The 21842-nt window shown below is 41.9% G+C and overlaps 1 protein-coding gene across 1 annotated transcript in view; it reads left to right on the top strand.

Moving 5' to 3' along the window:
- Positions 1-10675: 10675 nt before the first annotated feature.
- Positions 10676-21842, top strand: part of LOC126184618 (serine/arginine repetitive matrix protein 1-like) — a 321358-nt gene continuing 310191 nt past the window's right edge. Inside the window, exon 1 of the mRNA XM_049927078.1 lies at positions 10676-10817. The gene's annotated coding sequence lies outside the window, so the exon portion shown is untranslated. The remainder of the gene's footprint in view (positions 10818-21842) is intronic.

Below are 21842 nucleotides of genomic sequence, written 5' to 3' on the forward strand. Positions count from 1 at the left end.
TGGAATCCTGCCTCGGGCATGGATGTTTGTGATGTCCTTAGGTTAGTTAGGTTTAACTAGTTATAAGTTCTAGGGGACTAATGACCTCAGCAGTTGAGTCCCATAGTGCTCAGAGCCATTTGAACCATTTGAACCATGTCTACAAAACTGGTATGGAAACATTTGAAGTTTTCTATTGGAGGAAACCTTTCACTGAATTACTCTGAAACCTTAACCAACGATTTATTTTTTTCCTTCATTGTTATGTCATTTCTCCTTGTCCCAAATGCATAAAATGTTTGTTGTCAACGATACAGTGGTATCTCTGCTTTAATGTAATTAGAAACACATAGTAAAAGTTTGATGAAAATACATGCTTTTGAATTACGATACAGATATCAGATAGTAAATGAATCAACGATATATTTGAATTTCTACTGTATCATGGAGCTGATATAATACCGTACCCCGGCAAAAAAAGTGGCAAGTCAAACAACGGCAATTTTTAGCAGATAACATTGAGAAATACGTGTGAAGTGCCTACACGAAAAATGTCACTACTGTATCTTGCAATTTGTCCACTTCAGGACAGTTGCGTCAGTTTTGTTGTAGGCTAGTTCATGATTCGCCGTGCCAAGAACAGAGTCACTTCAGTGTTGCTACTGCCAAACTTGCATGGGCCATTCAAGTGTAATGGCAAATTATAAGGTAAACAGAATGCAATTTTTAATATCATTGGTTATTACAACGTCGGTGTTTGTACAGTGTCTGTATCTGACATTACAATGTCCTTCAGACGTGCGTGTGTGTCTGAAAGAATTACAACTGTTGTAAACGTGACGAAATTTCGTGGGCTACAGACTAAATAAAAAAAAAAGAAATCTGTGCTATAAAGAAAGTTCATACTGAATTCCTTTTCTCTATTAAAAGTGCTCCTGCACTATATAAGCCGATTTATGATTCTATGTTTTCGTAAACTGTGTTTCTGTTGTTGTTGTTGTTGTGGTCTTCAGTCCTGAGACTGGTTTGATGCAGCTCTCCATGCTACTCTATCCTGTGCAAGCTTCTTCATCTCCCAGTATCTACTGCAACCTACATCCTTCTGAATCTGCTTAGTGTATTCATCTCTTGGTCTCCCTCTACGATTTTTACCCTCCACACTGCCCTCCAATGCTAAATTTGTGATCCCTTGATGCCTCAAAACATGTCCTACCAACCGATCCCTTCTTCTAGTCAAGTTGTGCCACAAACTTCTCTTCTCCCCAATCCTATTCAATACCTCCTCATTAGTTACGTGATCTACCCACCTTATCTTCAGCATTCTTCTGTAGCACCACATTTCGAAAGCTTCTATTCTCTTCTTGTCCAAACTAGTTATCGTCCATGTTTCACTTCCATACATGGCTACACTCCATACAAATACTTTCAGAAACGACTTCCTGACACTTAAATCAATACTCGATGTTAACAAATTCCTCTTCTTGAGAAACGCTTTCCTTGCCATTGCCAGTCTACATTTTATATCCTCTCTACTTCGACCATCATCGGTTATTTTACTGCCTAAATAGCAAAACTCCTTTACAACTTTAAGTGTCTCATTTCCTAATCTAATTCCCTCAGCATCACCCGACTTAATTCGACTACATTCCATTATCCTTGTTTTGCTTTTGTTGATGTTCATCTTATATCCTCCCTTCAAGACACTGTCCATTCCATTCAACTGCTCTTCCAAGTCCTTTGCTGTCTCTGACAGAATTACAATGTCATCAGCGAACCTCAAAGTTTTTACTTCTTCTCCATGAATTTTAATACCTACTCCGAATTTTTCCTTTGTTTCCTTTACTGCTTGCTCAATATACAGATTGAATAACATCGGGGAGAGGCTACAACCCTGTCTTACTCCTTTCCCAACCACTGCTTCCCTTTCGTGTCCCTCGACTCTTATAACTGCCATCTGGTTTCTGTACAAACCGTAAACAGCCTTTCGCTCCCTGTATTTTACCCCTGCCACCTTCAGAATTTGAAAGAGAGTATTCCAGTTAACATTGTCAAAAGCTTTCTCTAAGTCTACAAATGCTAGAAACGTAGGTTTGCCTTTTCTTAATCTTTCTTCTAAGATAAGTCGTAAGGTCAGTATTGCCTCACGTGTTCCAACATTTCTACGGAATCCAAACTGATCTTCCCCGAGGTCGGCTTCTACCAGTTTTTCCATTCGTCTGTAAAGAATTCGCGTTAGTATTTTGCAGCTGTGACTTATTAAACTGATAGTTCGGTAATTTTCACATCTGTCAACACCTGCTTTCTTTGGGATTGGAATTATTATATTCTTCTTGAAGTCTGAGGGTATTTCGCCTGTCTCATACATCGTGCTCACCAGATGGTAGAGTTTTGTCATGACTGGCTCTCCCGAGGCCATCAGTAGTTCTAATGGAATGTTGTCTACTCCCGGGGCCTTGTTTCGACTCAGGTCTTTCAGTGCTCTGTCAAACTCTTCACGCAGTATCTTATCTCCCATTTCGTCTTCATCTACACCCTCTTCCATTTCCATAATATTGTCCTCAAGTACATCGCCCTTGTATAAACCCTCTATATACTCCTTCCACCTTTCTGCCTTCCCTTCTTTGCTTAGAACTGGGTTTCCATCTGAGCTTTTGATATTCATACAAGTAGTTCTCTTCTCTCCAAATGTCTCTTTAATTTTCCTGTAGGCAGTATCTATCTTACTCCTAGTGAGACAAGCCTCTACATCCTTACATTTGTCCTCTAGCCATCCCTGCTTAGCCATTTTGCACTTCCTGTCAATCTCATTTTTGAGACGTCTGTATTCCTTTTTGTCTGCTTCATTTACTGCACTTTTGTATTTTCTCCTTTCATCAATTAAATTCAATATTTCTTCTGTTACCCAAGGATTTCTATTAGCCCTCGTCTTTTTACCTACTTGATCCTCTGCTGCCTTCACCACTTCATCCCTCAGAGCTACCCATTCTTCTTCTACTGTATTTCTTTCCCCCATTCCTGTCAATTGTTCCCTTATGCTCTCCCTGAAACTCTCTACAACCTCTGGTTCTTTCAGTTTATCCAGGTCCCATCTCCTTAAATTCCCACCTTTCTGCAGTTTCTTCAGTTTCAATCTGCAGTTCATAACCAATAGATTGTGGTCAGAATCCACATCTGCCCCTGGAAATGTCTTACAATTTAAAACCTGGTTCCTAAATCTCTGTCTGACCATTATATAATCTATCTGATACCTACTAGTATCTCCAGGATTCTTCCAGGTATACAACCTTCTTTTATGATTCTTGAACCAAGTGTTGGCTATGATTAAGTTATGCTCTGTGCAAAATTCTACAAGGCGGCTTCCTCTTTCATTCCTTCCCCCCAATCCATATTCACCTACTATGTTTCCTTCTCTCCCTTTTCCTACTGACGAATTCCAGTCACCCATGACTATTAAATTTTCGTCTCCTTTCACTACCTGAATAATTTCTTTTATCTCGTCATACATTTCATCTATTTCTTCATCATCTGCAGAGGTAGTTGGCATATAAACTTGTACTACTGTAGTAGGCATGGGCTTTGTGTCTATCTTGGCCACAATAATGCGTTCACTATGCTGTTTGTAGTAGCTAACCCGCACTCCTCTTTTTTTATTCATTATTAAACCTACTCCTGCATTACCCCTATTTGATTTTGTATTTATAACCCTGTAATCACCTGACCAAAAGTCTTGTTCCTCCTGCCACCGAACTTCACTAATTCCCACTATATCTAACTTTAACCTATCCATTTCCCTTTTTAAATTTTCTAACCTACCTGCCCGCCGTACCGTAGGTGCAACCACAACGGAGGGGTATCTGTTGAGAGGCCAGACAAACATGTGGTTCCTGAAGAGGGGCAGCAGCCTTTTCAGTAGTTGCAGGGGCAACAGTCTGGATGATTGACTGATCTGGCCTTGTAACATTAACCAAAACGGCCTTGCTGTGCTGGTACTGCGAACGGCTGAAAGCAAGGGGAAACTACAGCCGTAATTTTTCCCGAGGACATGCAGCTCTACTGTATGATTAAATGATGATGGCGTCCTCTTGGGTAAAATATTCCGGAGGTAAAACAGTCCCCCATTCGGATCTCCGGGCGGGGACTACTCAGGAGGACGTCGTTATCAGGAGAAAGAAAACTGGTGTTCTACGGATCGGAGCGTGGAATGTCAGATCCCTTAATCGGGCAGGTAGGTGTTTCTGTTATTGTACCTAAATGGTGATTGTTACTGAATTGAATTAAATTACAACTTCGCATTTTTTGTTTTCCTAATGCAACGATTTCAACTTGTTTTCCATTTTTTATTTTAATCGAAGTTCTAATGTAGATAGCGTGTATTGAACTGGGGACCTAGAAACGACGGAGATGCTTCGTCCCTGTCGTAGCCCTCAGTGGTACACAACCCCGCAACAGGCTACAGCAGTCCACTCACCCCACTGCCGCCCCACACCGAACCCAAGGTTATTGTGCGGTTCGGCCCCGGTGGACCCCCCAGGAACGTCTCATACCAGACGAGTGTAACCCCAATGTTTGCTTGGTACAGTAATTATGATATACGTGTACGTGGAGACAGTGTATCCGCAGCAATCGCCGACATGGTGTAACTGAGGCGGAATAAGGGGTACCACGGTGATTTTCGTCAAGTATTGCATTTTTGAGTTGTGTCACTGTCCTTTCTGGTGTGCGATATAATCAAATCAACGATAAGGATAATGGTGATTTTATGTTCTAGATAGGCATTGAAAAGTTACTGGAAGAAAATGAGGACGGTGTTCAATGATGAAGAAGATAGCGTGTGGGTCATCAGTGAAATGGGTTTTCTTATACAAAGATATACGTGATACCAATGATTCAGAAGTGAGGGGGCGCAATATTTGAATTACGGAGACAAAAGCCAAAAAGAGACTATCTAGTTAATCTGAAGATGTTCAGAAATGTTCAAATGTGTGTGAAATCTTATAGGACTTAAGTGCTACATTCGTCAGTCCCTAAGCTTACACACTACTTAACCTAAATTATCCTAAGGACGAACACACACACCCATGCCCGAGGGAGGACTCGAACCTCCGCCTGGACCAGCCGCACAGTCCATGAGTGCAGCGCCTCAGACCGCTCGGCTAATCCCGCGCGGCTAATCTGAAGATGTGAGTACCTCTAACATTTTTGGAGTTGTGCAGTATGGGCGAGTACAGAGTAATCAGCTCGTTGAGATGCAGGGGAAGAAGCTGTGACTTTAGCATTTCTATTGTGTAGAGGAAATACAGAAGTGGGGACATCTTATCCATTATAAAATGATAACTGGAAGCCTGTGACTGTAAATTCCATAATTCGCTTCGAAAATCAAATTATTTACTCCTACCAGCTAAAAATTTATTTATTTCGCTTGTCTTACCAACGAAAAGTTTTGGAAAATTGATTCGAATTTCAATTACGTTTCTATTACTATGTTAAGGCATCTAAAATGTGATGACTGCTGAGTTTTAGCTGCTACAATATTCTCGCTACACCATTGTAAAGAAAACATTTGAAAAGTAATCATTAATTAAGTTTCTTGTCCTAAATGTATTGAAAATCTGAAAGCAACTTGCTGAAATTTGACTGCCTTGTTATCCACGAACTCACACATGCTGATCACCACTCAGGCATTGCTCGCCTGTGTATTGCAAAAATAGAAACATCAACAAACTAGACACAAGGTTAAAACGTACACCGCAGAAACAGAAAATTAACAAATGAGTGACAGAGATATTATATATATCGTCAGCAGACAAGACGCGTTACTTTGACAGTACAAGAAACATTTCTGAAAACATGAAAAATGTTATTTGTTAACCTATCAATTACGTGATCTCTTCTTCCTATATACTACAGTTTGAACACACTATCGAAATACATGAAGAAATTTCTTTCTATATGTTATTCTCTTATTTTAATTGGATTTGCTCAATGGCCTACACAAACAAATATAAAATGAAGGAGACGTGTGGCAAGATTCAATTTGAGTTACGTCATATATAAAATTAAGAACTATACACTTTGTTATCAGATACATGAACAAATTTGCATTATATCAGTCGAAGTTAACCATTAAACTATTATGTACTAAAATGACAGAACTGAGCACGTAAAAAGTAAAAATCTAAATGATCACAGTTTCGTTCCACTTGAGACAAGAATTTAAGATCAACGTTAGGTATTTCTTTTTTCTATGACAGTGCATCTCAGTGTCTTCCAAAACATCAATTTCAGTAGGTGTATCTAATTCCTGGAGTTCTTTCAACATTTTTCTTCATGCGGTTGTCATGTGTTGTGTTGTGTGTGTGTGTGTGTGTGTGTGTGTGCGTGTGTGTGTGTGTGTGTGTGTGAGCGCACGCGTATTTATTGCTGGTTATGTGTTTGTTGTGCATCCACAAATGAAATAAAAATAATAAAATCGGTTAGTTGGAAGCGTTAGATACATATATAGACATAGTTAAAAATATGAAGACACGGCAGCAAACGCCAAATATGGAAGTCACTCAGTGGGTCACTTTAGATGTTTCGACAGAAGACTCAAATTCAACAAAACTGCAAAAATGACATAGATAAGTAAGTGAATGCGGTATGATAAATAGCGGTCGTTCTATTGCGAAAAATGTTCCCAGCACTCAAAGGGTACCATCTGTACTCATTGACTGTCTGTAACAGTGTCTGAGACTGGTTTGTTTCTGGTTTGTCAATACCAGGTGGTTATAATGAAAGTGCAGTTACTCATAGAGGTCCAGTGCGGGCTGTAATTATAGTATAACAGCGAATTTATGCGTTAATGTGGGACAGATTTACAATGGAAAAAGTTAAATACCAGATTTAGCCACCATGTGGAAATCTTGCTCTGTGATTGCAAGAAAGAGGTATGGAAATGTTTCCATACGTAATGGCTTAAAACGAGACGTGAGCAGGAAAGGTCAAACAACTGAGAAAGGCTTAATGTTGATTTTCATTGTTAATTGCCGTTTACACAATTTGTTCAATATGAGCACCAGAGACGGCGACCAAAAAAAAAAAAAAAAAAAAAAATGGCTCTGAGCACTATGGGACTTAACATCTCAGATCATCAGTCCCCTAGAACTTAGAACTACTTAAACCTAACTAACCTAAGGACATCACACACATCCATGCCCGAGGCAGGATTCGAACCTGCGACCGTAGCGGTCGCGCGGTTCCAGACTGAAGCGCCTAGAACCGCCCGGCCACCTTCGGCCGGCAGACGTCGACAGACAGCGCCAGATTTGCACCTGGCTACCAAGATTGAAACTATTTTTTCCAGCGTAAATCGGTTCCGATTTAACCCATTAGCATATTTGCCAAGTTTCACTGCATTTTAATTACAGCCAACCGGTGTATCTCGTGTGTTCATTAAACACATGTCTAGGTCTTCTTGTGTACAAATGAACTCTGTATGAGTAATAACATGTATGTGTGAGTTTCTGTGTGAAAGACCACACAAAATTTTATATACAAAAATGCGTTTTGTGGAACCAAAAGTGGATATATGTATATCAACATCTCTGTTCATACTGTACTTCAAAACCATGTATCCACTACTGGTAACACGAAGTTATTTTTCGATTATATTTAGTTTTGTAAACATTTTCAAATGTGCCACTTTGTAATATAACACTGTTGTCTTACCAGGACCAGAATAAACATAAATTTGGAAAACAATGATGTAGCCTGTCAATGCCCCGATGATGCGAAATGCATAGTGCATTGAAATAAGATCACGATTTGTGACTGAAGGTGATTGTTCTTTTTTAAGGAAAAAAATATTTTTACATTCCCAATATCTGTAGGACAATTAACGACCGTGAGAATAAATTGAAACAATTTTTGTCCTGTATTACAATGAATTTACGGGAATGCTGCAGCTGACACTCAAGATGTATCGCATTTGAGATCCCGTATACCAGTAAACAAAAATACACGTATTCGACAACTGGAATTATCTTCTTAACCGTCAGTTGGTAACATCCATCTCTTAGGCGTATATAAAAGTTCTCAATATATTGTTGACAGACGTGCATTGTTACTTGCATCTGATATTTCAGCTATGCTTCATTCGTGAGTTGAACTTGCTACTGTGTGGACGTCATTGTCTCATTTCCACGACAGTATTGTTTTACTCGCACACAAACGTCAGTCACATCGTCTCACAGGTGGATATTACTGTGGAGGTAAGATTTTTACTCCATCTGACACGCGGATATTACTCAAACCGAGTAAGTTTTTTTTGTTATACTCTTTACTTTTCAAATATCTCATTACTTGTAGATGGCTACTAAAGGAGGGATACCATGTGTGTCACAAAGAAGCAAAAGAATGGTGCATATAGCTTTAGAGCAGTTTGAAGAAAGCGATGATGATTATCATTCAGACAATTCTTATGTTCCTGAGGAAGATCAGACTCATACCTGACAGTGATTCTGAAATAGATGTGAATGATATTCTCTGCACGTCCGAGAATGAACAAGATGGTGTTGACTCTCTTCAGAGCAGGGAAAATGATGACACCGAAACTGACACAATTTATCATGGCCATATGAACTATTTCTTTGCATGTATATCAAGATATTTGAGAAAACTCATGTCAAGTTTAGAAACTATTTCATTTGAAACAGAAATATTAAATTTTGTGAATTTTGCAAAAGAATAATATCCTTCATAAAGAATTTTATGTAAAAACTAGTACTTAATTTTATAATTTTTTCGTATTGTACTGCAAAATTTGATTGAAATACAGCAAAAATATTACACTGCTGGCCATTAAAATTGCTACACCTCGAAGATGACGTGCTACAGACGCGAAATTTACCCGATAGGAAGAAGATGCTGTGATATGCAAATGGTTAGTTTTTCAGAGCATTCACACAAGGTTGGCGCCGGTGGTGACACCTACAACGTACTGACATGAGGAAAGTTTCCAACCGATTTCTCATACACAAACAACAGTTGACCGGCGTTGCCTGGTGAAACGTTGTTGTGATGCCTCGTGTAAGGAGGAGAAATGCGTACCATCACGTTTCCGATTTTGATAAAGGTCGGATTGAAGCCTATCGCGACACTGCTGCTCGCGTTGGTCGAGATCCAATGACTGTTAGCAGAATGTGGAATCGGTGGGTTCAGGAGGGTAATACGGAACGCCGTGCTGGATCCCAACGGCCTCGTATCACTAGCAGTCGAGATGACAGGCATCTTTTCCGCATGGCTGTAACGGATCGTGCAGCCACGTCTCGATCCCTGAGTCAACAGATGGGGACGTTTGCAAGAGAACAACCATCTGCACGAACAGTTCGACGACGTTTGCAGCAGCATAGACTATCGGCTCGGAGACAGTGGCTGCAGTTACCCTTGACGCTGCATCACAGACAGGAGCGCCTGCGATGGTGTACTCAACGACGAACCTGGGTGCACGAATGGCAAAACGTCATTTTCTCGGATGAATTCAGGTTCTGTTTGCAGCATCATGACGGTCACATCCGTGTTGGGCGACATCGCGGTGAACACACATTTGAAGCGTGTATTCGTCCTCGCCATACTGGCGTATCACCCGGCGTGATGGTATGGGGTGGCATTGGTTACACGTCTCGGTCACCTCTTGTTCGCACTGGCGGCACTTTGAACAGTAGACGTTACATTTAAGATGTGTTACGACCCGTGGATCTACCCTTAATTCGATGCCTGCGAAACCCTACATTTCAGCAGGATAATGCACGATCGCATGTTGCAGGTCCTGTACGGGCCTTTCTGGATACAGAAAACGTTCTACTGCTGTCCTGGGCAGCACATTCTCCAGATCTCTCACCAATTGAAAAAGTATGATCAATGACGGCGGAGCAACTGGCTCGTCACAATACGCCAGTCACTACTCCTGATAAATTGTGGTATCGTGCTGAAGCTGCATGGGCAGCTGTACCTGTACACGCCATCCAAGCTCTGTTTGACTCAATGCCCAGGCGTATGAAGGCCGTTATTACGGCCAGAGGTGGTATTTCTGGGTACTGATTTCTCAGGATCTGTGCACCCAAAATGCGTGAAAATGTAATCACATATCAGTTCTAGTATAATATATTTGTCAAATGAATACCTGTTTATCATCTGCATTTCTTCTTGGTGTAGCAATTTTAATGGACAGTAGTGTAGTATTAACTTTTCATCAAGGTTTTAAATTGTTATTTATTTTCGGTATTCACTACAGTGGAATTTTTTTGAAAAATTTGGTCATATTAGTTTCCCAGACAGATGTTATCTTAAACGCCATTTTTTCACATGTTACCAAGAGTTAAACACGTCGTATGTAAGTTAAAGAAACAGAAATTAGGACTTGCACCAGCAAGTACTTTGATTTACAAAATGAAAGCAAATCGCGCTTGTTCTGGGGTAAAACAGTGCAAATCGATAACGACAGTAGATTTGGCAACGTTGTAGTGTTTGTTCTAGCGATAATGTCTGTGATTGGTAAGAGTCGTATTGTTGTTGACGTCGAGGGGGCGCGAGAGACGGAGGGAGGGAGAGAGAGAGAGAGAGAGCGAGAGAGAGAGAGAGCAGGCGCTTGACGTGCGTGACCGAGGAGTGGGAGAGGGTGGGTGGGGGTACTGGAGGGGGGGTAGCAGGTGAGCGCAGGACGAGTTTGGTGGCTGCAGGAGGCTCGCGCGCGCCGCAGTGAAATCTGTTAGTCTGTGCTCTGGCCAACTATGCCACGACAGTGCTAGTGCCCTCGCTCCGCTGTCCGCTGCTAGCTGCGCAACCACCGGCGGAACCGAGAGGTAACTTCGCAGCCTGCACTCTCTTTTCTGCCGCCTCCGCTCCTTCTCCTCACTGCACAATCTTTTTATTAACGACTATTAACTTTTTCTTTCGCTAGTTTCGCTATTTCCTTATTCTTGTCGCAGTTAAAAGGCCGCGTTTCTGTTATCTGACATGTCTGTGACAATACAAAACACACAAAGCATTGGAGAGTGAAAGCTACATCGTTTCTGTCAGCCATTACTTCTCTAGAATTTCGTTAATACAAGTTATTGGTAATGTTGTCTTTTCTCTGTCGCCTACTGTTATCTGCAATCGGTCTTATAATTTTCCTGCATAGCTATATACTGGTTTAAAACGATTGCATTAAGACTTTCCAGCGGAAAGGTCTTGCTAAAATCGACATAACGTTGACACTCTTTATGTTTACATATCAATATTAATTATAACGTTACAAGACTAGAGTGTTTAAGGAAGAGGGTGTAGTATTTTCCTGGAGAGGTGCCTGCGCTCTTAGAAGGCGACAGCAGTGTGGAAAATATGTTTGTGCTCGCATCAGGTTGCAAAACGATGTCAAGTAACACTGTCGCCTCCAAACTCTGGTGTTTTTTCGTCTTATTTCATTAAATAGACAGACTACTTCATGGCTCCTATAAACTCTAACAAAAAAACTGATTTTCCTTGTACACTACGTGTCTATTTGTCTTTTTTTCCTTATAAACAGTCGCTCGAGTCTCACTTTATTAATTCCCAAAGAGATCTTCAAGATAAATATAACACTACTAGAATATTTACGTTTAAGTTTTGAAACCAAAACGTCAGATTTATTTCTTACGTCATATTATGACGAGTAACGTTTAAATCTAGTTGTGTTTGCAACAGTTGCATCCGAAGTAAAACGTACATGTGGTATGAAATAGCTTTACTTGACTATTCAGCACAGAGTTTTACTGGCAGACGCGGTGGTAGCTGCGACGTCAGCGCGTTACAGTGCTAACCGAAAGTGCGTGGGTTCTATTCCACTCCGGGCTAGAGATTTTAATCTTCTCGGGACAGGGTGTTGCGTTGTCTTTATGTTTGTATTACTGTAACTGACAAGAAGCTTGTCTCCAATACACTATCGTATCCCCTTTCCATTACTGAGATGGCTTAAAGGTCACGAACCGCAAGTCAATAAATGGAAATAATAATGGAAAGTAGTATGTGTTAGTCCGCTCCGATAGCTGAGTGGTCAGCGCGGCAGTCTGTCACGCCAAGGGGCCCGGGTTCGATTCCCGGCTGGGTTTTAGATCTTCCCGGTCAGGGACTGGGTGTTGTGTTGTCCACATTATCATTTTATCATCCTCAGTGGAAGGCAACGGGAAACCACCACTGGAATCACTTCCCTAGACGCTCATGCGGTGGACCTCTCTGACGAGGATTCCCCCATGACAAGACCTGCCGTAAGGAAGAACGCAAAGTTAAGTATGTGTTACGCACGTACAGGTACAAATTGTTATGCGATGTATAATATAATTTACTTCGAAAAGTTCACAATTTTCCGACCTTCAGCTTATTTGGAAAACTGCTTGTGCTCATTATCGATTTTAACCGTATGTCATTTTACTTTCTAAAGGCCCAATAACGTAAAAAACAATATGAATAAGAACAGAATAAGATCTGTGACTTGTAAGATTCTTGGTCGTGCTTCCTCGGCATTGCTCTGTCGACTGGCTGAACCAGGGCGCTGTTCTTAATAAGCAGCCTTCACTGAGAGGTAAACTAAACTGTCCAGGTACTCTGTTGCGGTACTACATCCATATTCCACTTTCCATGGAACTTCATGCGTTATCCATCCTCTCCCGCCTGAATTTCGACGAACTTCCTCTCCCCAATCCTGAAACCCGAGCCGAGCCTTTCCACACCTAGTCACAATGCTCCACCTCACATCTTCCCTCCATTTTCCTCCTCCCTCTCTCTGCCTTCCTCCACCTCGCTGACTTTTAGTCGCTACCTACGGTTCCACAGGGCCCCACATTCATAGCACCATTAACATTGTCATTATATATATGGAGAGCGGTTTTATCCGCTGCCAGCCCCTCCCTTCGTGGGAACTGAAATGACAATGAAGGGAAAAAGGCGAAACTACGGCTTTGTCTCCATCCTACGAGCAGCGTGCTAAAGGTAGATGAGTTTTAATAGTGTAATTAATGCGAATAAACATATTATTTACTAACTGAAAGTACCAGATCGGTTTTGTCAAGGAAGAGCACGAAGATGGGTTCCTTAAAATCATCTCGAATAACTGGCTTCTTACAATTATGACGGGAGAGAAGTGTTTGCTACTTATTTGTGAAAAAATGAAAATTATTCACCGAATGCGACACTGATGCTAATTCTAAATTACACGAGTTTGAGGTCAGTGCTAATTACAGGTAGGAGGGTCGTGATATATGACTTGTGAGAGGCACAGCGCTCTAGCTGTGAGCAGAAGAAACTGGAGCAATCTCAGTGAGACTGGGCTATCTGTGTCGGCGGCGGTGCTCGTGAGGTATTACTGGACCAAAGGCTCTCACGACTACGGCATAACCTGAATGCACGCCGTTTACCTTGCGCTGACTTTTGCTTTCTAATACCTGCCAGGACGCCTTTTTGTAGCAAGCCTAGCGTATCGAAGTAGGTGTACAGCATGCTGAACGCGGTTCTCTCCAACCAGCAATTGTGATCAACTCCACTGGAAGCCTCGTCATTTAACCATGAAGTCGATTAAATCATAGAGGAGTTAAGTTTATAAGTCTTAAGGAAATAAAGGCATTTCAGTAATATACAAACCTTGTTAAAATGTTTGAGTCCAATATTTACTGCAGGATTTGCACCAAACGAGTCATATCAGCTACTCTTCCTGACTGCTATGCGTTGCTTGTGCCTCGATATTACTCTTGTACTAAACTTCCGTCAAACTCTTGCGGATGTCCACTGTTTACGTGAATTCTTACGTAGTTTCTTTCCTAACCTGCGTCAGACATCTAGTTGAAAGTATATACCTATTAAATGGGATGCCACAATCACGGTGCCTGTACGACATAGATGCCGTAGAGTTCATAAACTTCGATGTTTGGCACGGAACCCGTGATCAGTAGAAACAGTTTCGTATCTGGCTTTAAAATATACTTAAAGCAGAATCTAACATTTAAATTTTACGATCACTCTGCAAATTTGTTTCCTCGCTTTTCTCCGCCAGAAAAAATTACGTTAAAGCACAAGGCTTCATCAAGTTACTCAATTTCTCTTGCGTGGTCAGTTTTTAAGTACAACAGTAGTGGTAGTGAGTAAAAAGAATTTACCATGGTATTGAAAAAAAAAAAAAAAACACACACACAAACAGTGTGTTTAATGGTTTGGCTCGTGGGCTTTAAAGTCGATGCATATAATTTATAAATAAATTAAGCAATTAAAAATAAATATTCAGTTCCACAACGTTTAACATACAATGCTTCGGTGTGATAAACACCTGTACCAAGCAACCCGTCATCATAAAAATTCTCTCCCTCATTTGTCAGGGTTAAAATCCACTGCACGACATTCACTTTCTTCGTGAAGACTCCGACAAGAGAAAACATCGGATTTTCATTAATACAGCCTGAATTATTTTGATAGGAGTGAGTATTCTATTAAATCAGTGCAGAAATTAATACTGCGTAGCATTAAACGTATGAAACTGACATATTGTCTTGTCTGCGGAGGATGACCTTCGTAATCAAGCCAGCTTTTGCGGACTCGGCGGAGTTAACACGTGAATTTAATTATGCAGCATTTCCGCAATACTAGAAATCAAATATATTGCAGTTGAAAGTCATGGCTTGTCGAAGTCTGGTTTCTAGCTCTCGGCGTACACGACTAGCGCACGTAGAGGATATGTCGCAATTACCGATGTCGACGTGACGTTAAAACCTAATCTTACCTTTCTCGCAATTACCAGAAAAATAGTAGAGTGATATCTAAACTACTTTAACTGCTCTATGTAGAGCATAAATACAGACAGGATGCTGCAAAAGGGACACTAGGTGTTTGAGATGGTGTCAATGTGGATTGTTCCTGTAAAAATGTTTCTACAATATTTTGCGTATTCTTCGAGACCTATGGGGGCACAGTTGTTTTCTGTTATGCATGAAATACATCTTACAGAGATTAAAAGTAGACAGCTTATTGCAGAAACTATCGATCCAAAAATAACTTAAATTGTTTGGAAAGTTACAAACATAACTTGGCTGTTTTAAATGTCTTTTTACGTTCTGTTCACCACAGCTTAACGCGTCCGTGTTTCGCGGTTTAGGAATTTTTCCTGTATGTAAGGGTAATCGTAATTCTGGCGACGTAAACTATAATTCTGCAGACTTCGCTTGTCAAGCGTCACTACCTTTAAAGAAACGTGATAGATACTGGAGGAGCTTTTAAGTTTTGTAAGAAAAAAGACGTTCATAGCTAGGCCGGCCTACTGTTCGACATATGGCAGATTTAGCTGGCATATCACCTCACAGCTGAGGTATCTCCGTTATGGAAACAGAAAAGGAAGCTATAACATTAATAAGTAACATTCTCTTCGCAAACAGTCTATATACATCGTCATTTCGAGACAGTGTTGTTAACTCTGTCATTCTTCTCCAGCTAGCGACAGGTTGCAATTTAAGTACAATTCTGATTCGCGTGTGCTTACTCATATTTTCCTAATTTTCCATAAGGTAACGGTACATGCAAAATTCATTCACCTGCAGCTCTATATTTACAGAAAACTTCACACGTACTTATGCAAATTTTTTAATTCGATGTTATGCTTGATACTACTTCCTCAGTATCAACTGTCTGTGCTGAAACCCGTATAAACGAAGAAAAGCATCACCCCGAGGATTGGTTTGGACACCACAATATCTTCTTAGGGATGGCCGTATTAGTGGCTGTATGTCATTGCATTCTAACTACCTAAGCGCTAATTATAGGGCGACCTGAAGTTTAACCTGTTAACGCTGAAGACAGCCAGTGTGGCCTCAGTTATGGTGTCGCCCGCGCGAGTGAGCTCCGGCCTGCACCTAAATAATACACTGAAGAGCCAAAGAAACTAGTACCTGCTTAATATAGTGTAGGACCCCCACGAGCACGCAAAAGTGCCGCAGCACGACGCGGAAAGGACTCGACTAATGTCTGAAGTAGTGCTGAAGGGAACTGACGCCATAAACCGTGCAGGGCTGTCCATAAATCCGTAAGAGTACGAGGGGCTGAGATCTCTTCTGAACAGCACGCTACAAGGCATCCCAGATTGGCTTAATAATGTTCGTGTCTGGGGTGTTTGGTGGCCAGGGAAGTGTTTCAACTCAAAAGAGTGTTGCCGGAGTCACACTGTAACAATTCTGGACGTGTGGGGTGTCCCATTGTCCAGCTGGAATTGCCAAAATCCGTCGGAATGGACAATGGACATGAATGGATGCAGGTGATCAGACAGGATGCTTACGTGTCACCTGTCAGAGGCGGCTCTAGGCGTATCAGGGGTTCCATATCACTCCACCTGCACACACACCACACCCACTGGACTCGCATTCGGGAGGACGACGGTTCAATCCCGCGTCCGGCCATCCTGATTTAGGTTTTCCGTGATTTCCCTAAATCACTCCAGGCAAATGCCGGGATGGTTCCTCTGAAAGGGCACGGCCGACTTCCTTCCCAATCCTTCCCTAATCGGATGGGACCGATGACCAAGCTGTCTGGTCTCCTTCCCCAAACCAACCAACCAACCAACACACCACACCATTATAGAGCTTCCACCAGCCGACATGCAGGGTCACTGGATTCATGAGGTTGTCTCCATACCCGTACACGTCCATTCACTCGATACAATTTGAAACGAGACTCTTCCGACCAGGCAACAGGTTTCCAGACATCAGCAGTCCAATGACGACGTTGACGGGTCCAGGTGAGGCGTAAAGCTTTGTGTCGTGCAGTCATCAACGGTACACGAGTGGGTCTTCGCCTCCGAAAGCCCATATAGATTATGTTTCGTTGAATAATTCGCACTCTGAAACTTGTTGCTGGCCCAGCATTCAAATCTGCAGCAATTTGCGGAAGGGTTGCACTTCTGTCACGATGAACGATTCTCTTCAGTCGTCGTTGGTCCCGTTCTTGCAGGATCTTTTTCCTGCCGCAGTGATGTCTTAGACATAGTGTTTTACCAGATTCCTGATATTCACGCTACACTCTTGAGATGGTCGAACGGGAAAATCCCCACTTCATCGCTGCATCGGAGATACTGTGTCCCATCGCTCGTGCGCCGACTATAACAGCACGTTCAAACTCACTTAAATCTCGATAGCCTGCCATTGTAGCAACAGTAACCGATCTAACAACTACGCCACACACTTGTTGTCTTATAAGGGTGTTGCGTACCGCAGCGCTGTATTCTGCCTGTTTACATATCTCTGTATTTGAAAACGCATTCCTATACCAGTTTCTTTGGCGCTTCAGTGTATTTCTCGTAGTGAGTCCACACTTTCATTGGTCCGCCATATGACGGATCTCGTAGCGAGAGAATGCTGTCATTGGTCTGTCATAGAACAGGATACACGCATAAAAGGGTACAGAAGATTACAGTACTGCAGACTTTTTCTACATCTACATCTACATCCATACTCCGCAAGCCACCTGACGGTGTGTGGCGGAGGGTACTTTGAGTACCTCTATCGGTTCTCCCTTATATTCCAGTCTCGTTTTTTCGTGGAAAGAAAGATTGTCGGTATGCCTCTGTGTGGGCTCTAATCTCTCTGATTTTATCCTCATGGTCTCTTCGCGAGATATACGTAGGAGGGAGCAATATACTGCTTGACTCCTCGGTGAAGGTATGTTCTCGAAACTTCAACAAAAGCCCGTACCGAGCTACTTAGCGTCTCTCCTGCATAGTCTTCCACTGGAGTTTATCTATCATCTCCGTAACGCTTTCGCGATTACTAAATGACCCCGTAAGGAAGCGCGCTGCTCTCCGTTGGATCTTCTCTCTCTCTTCTATCAAACCCTATCTGGTACGGATCCCACAGTGGTGAGCAATATTCAAATGGCTCTGAGCACTATGCGACTCAACTTCTAAGATCATCAGTCGCCTAGAACTCAGAACTAATTAAACCTAACTAACCTAAGGACATCACACACATCCATGCCCGAGGCAGGATTCGAACCTGCGACCGTAGCGGTTGCCCGGTTCCAGACTGTAGCGCCAAGAACCGCACGGCCATTCCGGCCGGCGAGCAATATTCAAGCAGTGGGCGAACAAGTGTACTGTAACCTACTTCCTTTGTTTTCGGACTGTATTTCCCCAGGATTCTTACAAAGAATCTCAGTCTGGCATCTGCTTTACCGACGATTAATTTTATATGGTCATTCCATTTTAAATCACTCCTAATGCCTACTCCCAGATAATTTATGAAATTAACTGCTTCCAGTTGCTGACCTGCTATATTTATTGTATCTAAATGTCAAAGGATCTTTCTTTCTATGTATTCGCAGCACATTACACTTGTGTACATTGAGATTCAATTGCCATTCCCTGCACCATGCGCCAATTCGTTGCAGATCCTCCTGCATTCCAGTACAATTTTCCACTGTTACAACCTCTGGATATACTACAGCATCATCCGCAAAAAGTCTCAGTGAACTTCCGATGTTATCCACAAGGTCATTTATGTATATTGTGAATAGCAACAGTCCTACGACACTCCCCTGCGGCACACCTGAAATCACTTCACTTACTTCGGAAGACTTCTCTCCATTGAGAATGACATGCTGCGTTCTGTTATCTAGGAGCTCTTCAATCCAGTCACACAATTGGTCTGATAGTCCATATGCTCTTACTTTGTTCATTAAACGACTGTGGGGGACTGTATCAAACGCCTTGCGGAAGTCAAGAAACACGGCATCTACCTAGGAACCCGTGTCTGAGTCTCGTGGACGAATAGCGCGAACTGGGTTTCACACGATTGTCTTTTTCGAAACCCATTTTCATATTCACAAAATAAAGCTGAGAGGGAAAATATTTCGTGAACTTTAAGATAGACAACCCTACATACATCATCCGCATCGTGGAAATGCTGTAAGTTGTGCTGCCTATATTGTTGTTGTTGTGGTCTTCAGTCCTGAGACTGGTTTGATGCAGCTCTCCATGCTACTCTATCCTGTGCAAGATTCTTCATCTCCCAGTACCTACTGCAGCCTACACCCTTCTGAATCTGCTTAGTGTATTCATCTCTTGGTCTCCCTCTACGATTTTTACCCTCCACGCTGCCCTCCAATACCAAATTGGTGATCCCTTGATGCCTCAGAACATGTCCTTCCAACCGATCCCTTCTTCTAGTTAAGTTGTGCCACAAACTCCTCTTCCCAATTCTATTCAATACCTCCTCATTAGTTATGTGATATACCCATCTAATCTTCAGCATTCGTCTGTAGCACCACATTTCGAAAGCTTCTATTCTCTTCTTGTCTAAACTATTTATCGTCCATGTTTCACTTCCATACATGGCTACACTACATACAAATACTTTCAGAAACGACTTCCTGACACTTAAATCAATACTCGATGTTAACAAATTTCTCTTCTTCAGAAACGGTTTCCTTGCCATTGCCAGTCTACATTTTATATCCTCTCTACTACGATCATCATCAGTTATTTTGTTCCCCAAATAGCAAAACTCCTTTGCTACTTTAAGTGTCTCATTTCCAAATCTAATTTCCTCAGCATCACCCAATTTAATTCGACTACATTCCATTATCCTCGTTTTGCTTTTGTTGATATTCACCTTATACCCTCCTTTCAAGACACTGTCCATTCCGTTCAACTGCTCTTCTAACTCCTTTTCTGTCTCTGACAGAATTACAATGTCATCGGCAAACCTCAAAGTTTTTATTTCTTCCCCATGGATTTTAGTACCTACTCCGAACTTTTTCTGCCTATATTAAGGTGTAAGAAATATTTAGCGGTTCAGCTTTATTTTGCCTACCTTTTTTTTTTTTTTTTTTTAGCAAAGGCGAGTGTCAGGTCTACAAAATGTCTCGAGCAATTTTCCTTTGCCTTTAGAGGTCGGCTCTGCTATTAAGCAGCAGTGTGCGCTGAGGCTCGCTAGCGGAATGAAGTGGCGGCTGCGCTGCAGACTGTTGGCCGAGGGCGGCAGGCTTAGCCGCAGCCACGCCCGCCACGAAAGGCCAGCCGCCTCAACGCTGGCTGGTCACGTCGGTCTGCGCTCTTACTCGCGCTATGACCACACGCCTGCTGCGCCGCTTGCCGCTTGCCTTCACCGTTGCCACCTGCTTTCGCTGGGGCCCTTCTGAAAGCTGCTGCCACGTTCCTTCCTGGCTACTAACAATGACACTTTGAGTAGGTTCCGATCAGAGTGGCAAAATAACCGTGGGCTGCCGTAGACCATCATAACATATGTAGGTGTAGGAGGATATAAGATGAATATCAACAAAAGCAAAACGAGGATAATGGAATGTAGTCGAATTAAGTCGGGTGATGCTGAGGGAATTAGATTAGGAAATGTGACACTTAAAGTAGTAAAGGAGTTTTGCTATTTGGGGAGCAAAATAACTGACGATGGTCGAAGTAGAGAGGATATAAAATGTAGACTGGCAATGGCAAGGAAAGCGTTTCTGCAGAAGAGAAATTTGTTAACATCGAGTATAGATTTAGGTGTCAGGAAGTCGTTTCTGAAAGTATTTGTATGGAGTGTAGCCATGTATGGAAGTGAAGCATGGACGATAAATAGTTTGGACAAGAAGAGAATAGAAGCTTTCGAAATGTGGTGCTAAAGAAGAATGCTGGAGATTAGATGGTAGATCACATAGCTAATGAGAAGGTATTGAATAGAATTGGGGAGAAGAGGAGTTTGTGGCACAACTTGACAAGAAGAAGGGACCGGTTGGTAGGATATGTTCTGAGGCATCAAGGGATCACAAGTTTAGCATTGGAGGGCAGCGTGGAGGCTAAAAATCGTAGAGGGAGACCAAGAGATGAATACACCAAGCAGATTCAGAAGGATGTAGGTTGCAGTAAGTACTGGGAGATGAAGAAGCTTGCACAGGATAGGGTAGCATGGAGAGCTGCATCAAACCAGTCTCAGGACTGAAGACCACAACAGCAACAGACTACGGTAATTTTCCTGATAACTTTGGTCAGTTTAAGTCGTACCCGCGTTACCTGTACGTTATGGGTGTTGCATATATCTCGGGTTTTACCGTATAACGATCGCTCTCTTTACGTATGCGATCAGTGTCTCACTAGATTCCCCTAAAAACAGGAAGTGGTGAAGCGTCTAGAAACTGAATGAGGCCGGGTAACCTTCGGAACATTCATCCTCTGCGTAATTATCCTTCTGTCTATTACTTAAAAGGAAACAGTATTTATAGCAAAACTGTAATTGTCAATGGTTAATTCAGGTTTTATTCGAAAATTGTTGATTTGTAATGTGAAACAGAAGGATGTTGTAGCAAAAATACGGAAAACAATACAGATTTATTATACAGGTCAATTTCCTCAACAACAAGGTCAAATAAAAAAAAGAACGCAAAACAACAATATATCAAAAATCGCTTCAGTACTTTGCTGAACTAATATAAAACAATTATTGGCGACTCCATGCAGTGTTCTGTGCACCACGACCAGATAATGGATATAATTGGAAGGAGAAACAGCAATGGTCGTATTTTTTTGTTTTATTATCCGCAAAATCGATTTTCGGTCACTTAGTGACCATCCTCAGTGCTGTAATATACAATTAAAATTGGTAAGCACTGGTATCAACAAGCTTAGAGCGATCACATGTGTCGTTTATTAGTTTCGTGCAGGGTCCAGGGCACGATGAATCCGAAACTTTTACATTCACGTTCGTTGTCAGTAGCGAAAGGAAGACACTGATGCTGTGAATGGATCAGTTGTCAGTGGTTAGGTAGCTTAACAGGTAAACGCTGGCCAGGTTCAAATCACGGTTTTAATGCAGTACGAAACATCTTCACACATTGTTATCCAAATAATGAAA

The sequence above is a fragment of the Schistocerca cancellata genome, chromosome 4, assembly GCF_023864275.1.
Source record: "Schistocerca cancellata isolate TAMUIC-IGC-003103 chromosome 4, iqSchCanc2.1, whole genome shotgun sequence".
Taxonomy (NCBI): domain Eukaryota; kingdom Metazoa; phylum Arthropoda; class Insecta; order Orthoptera; family Acrididae; genus Schistocerca; species Schistocerca cancellata.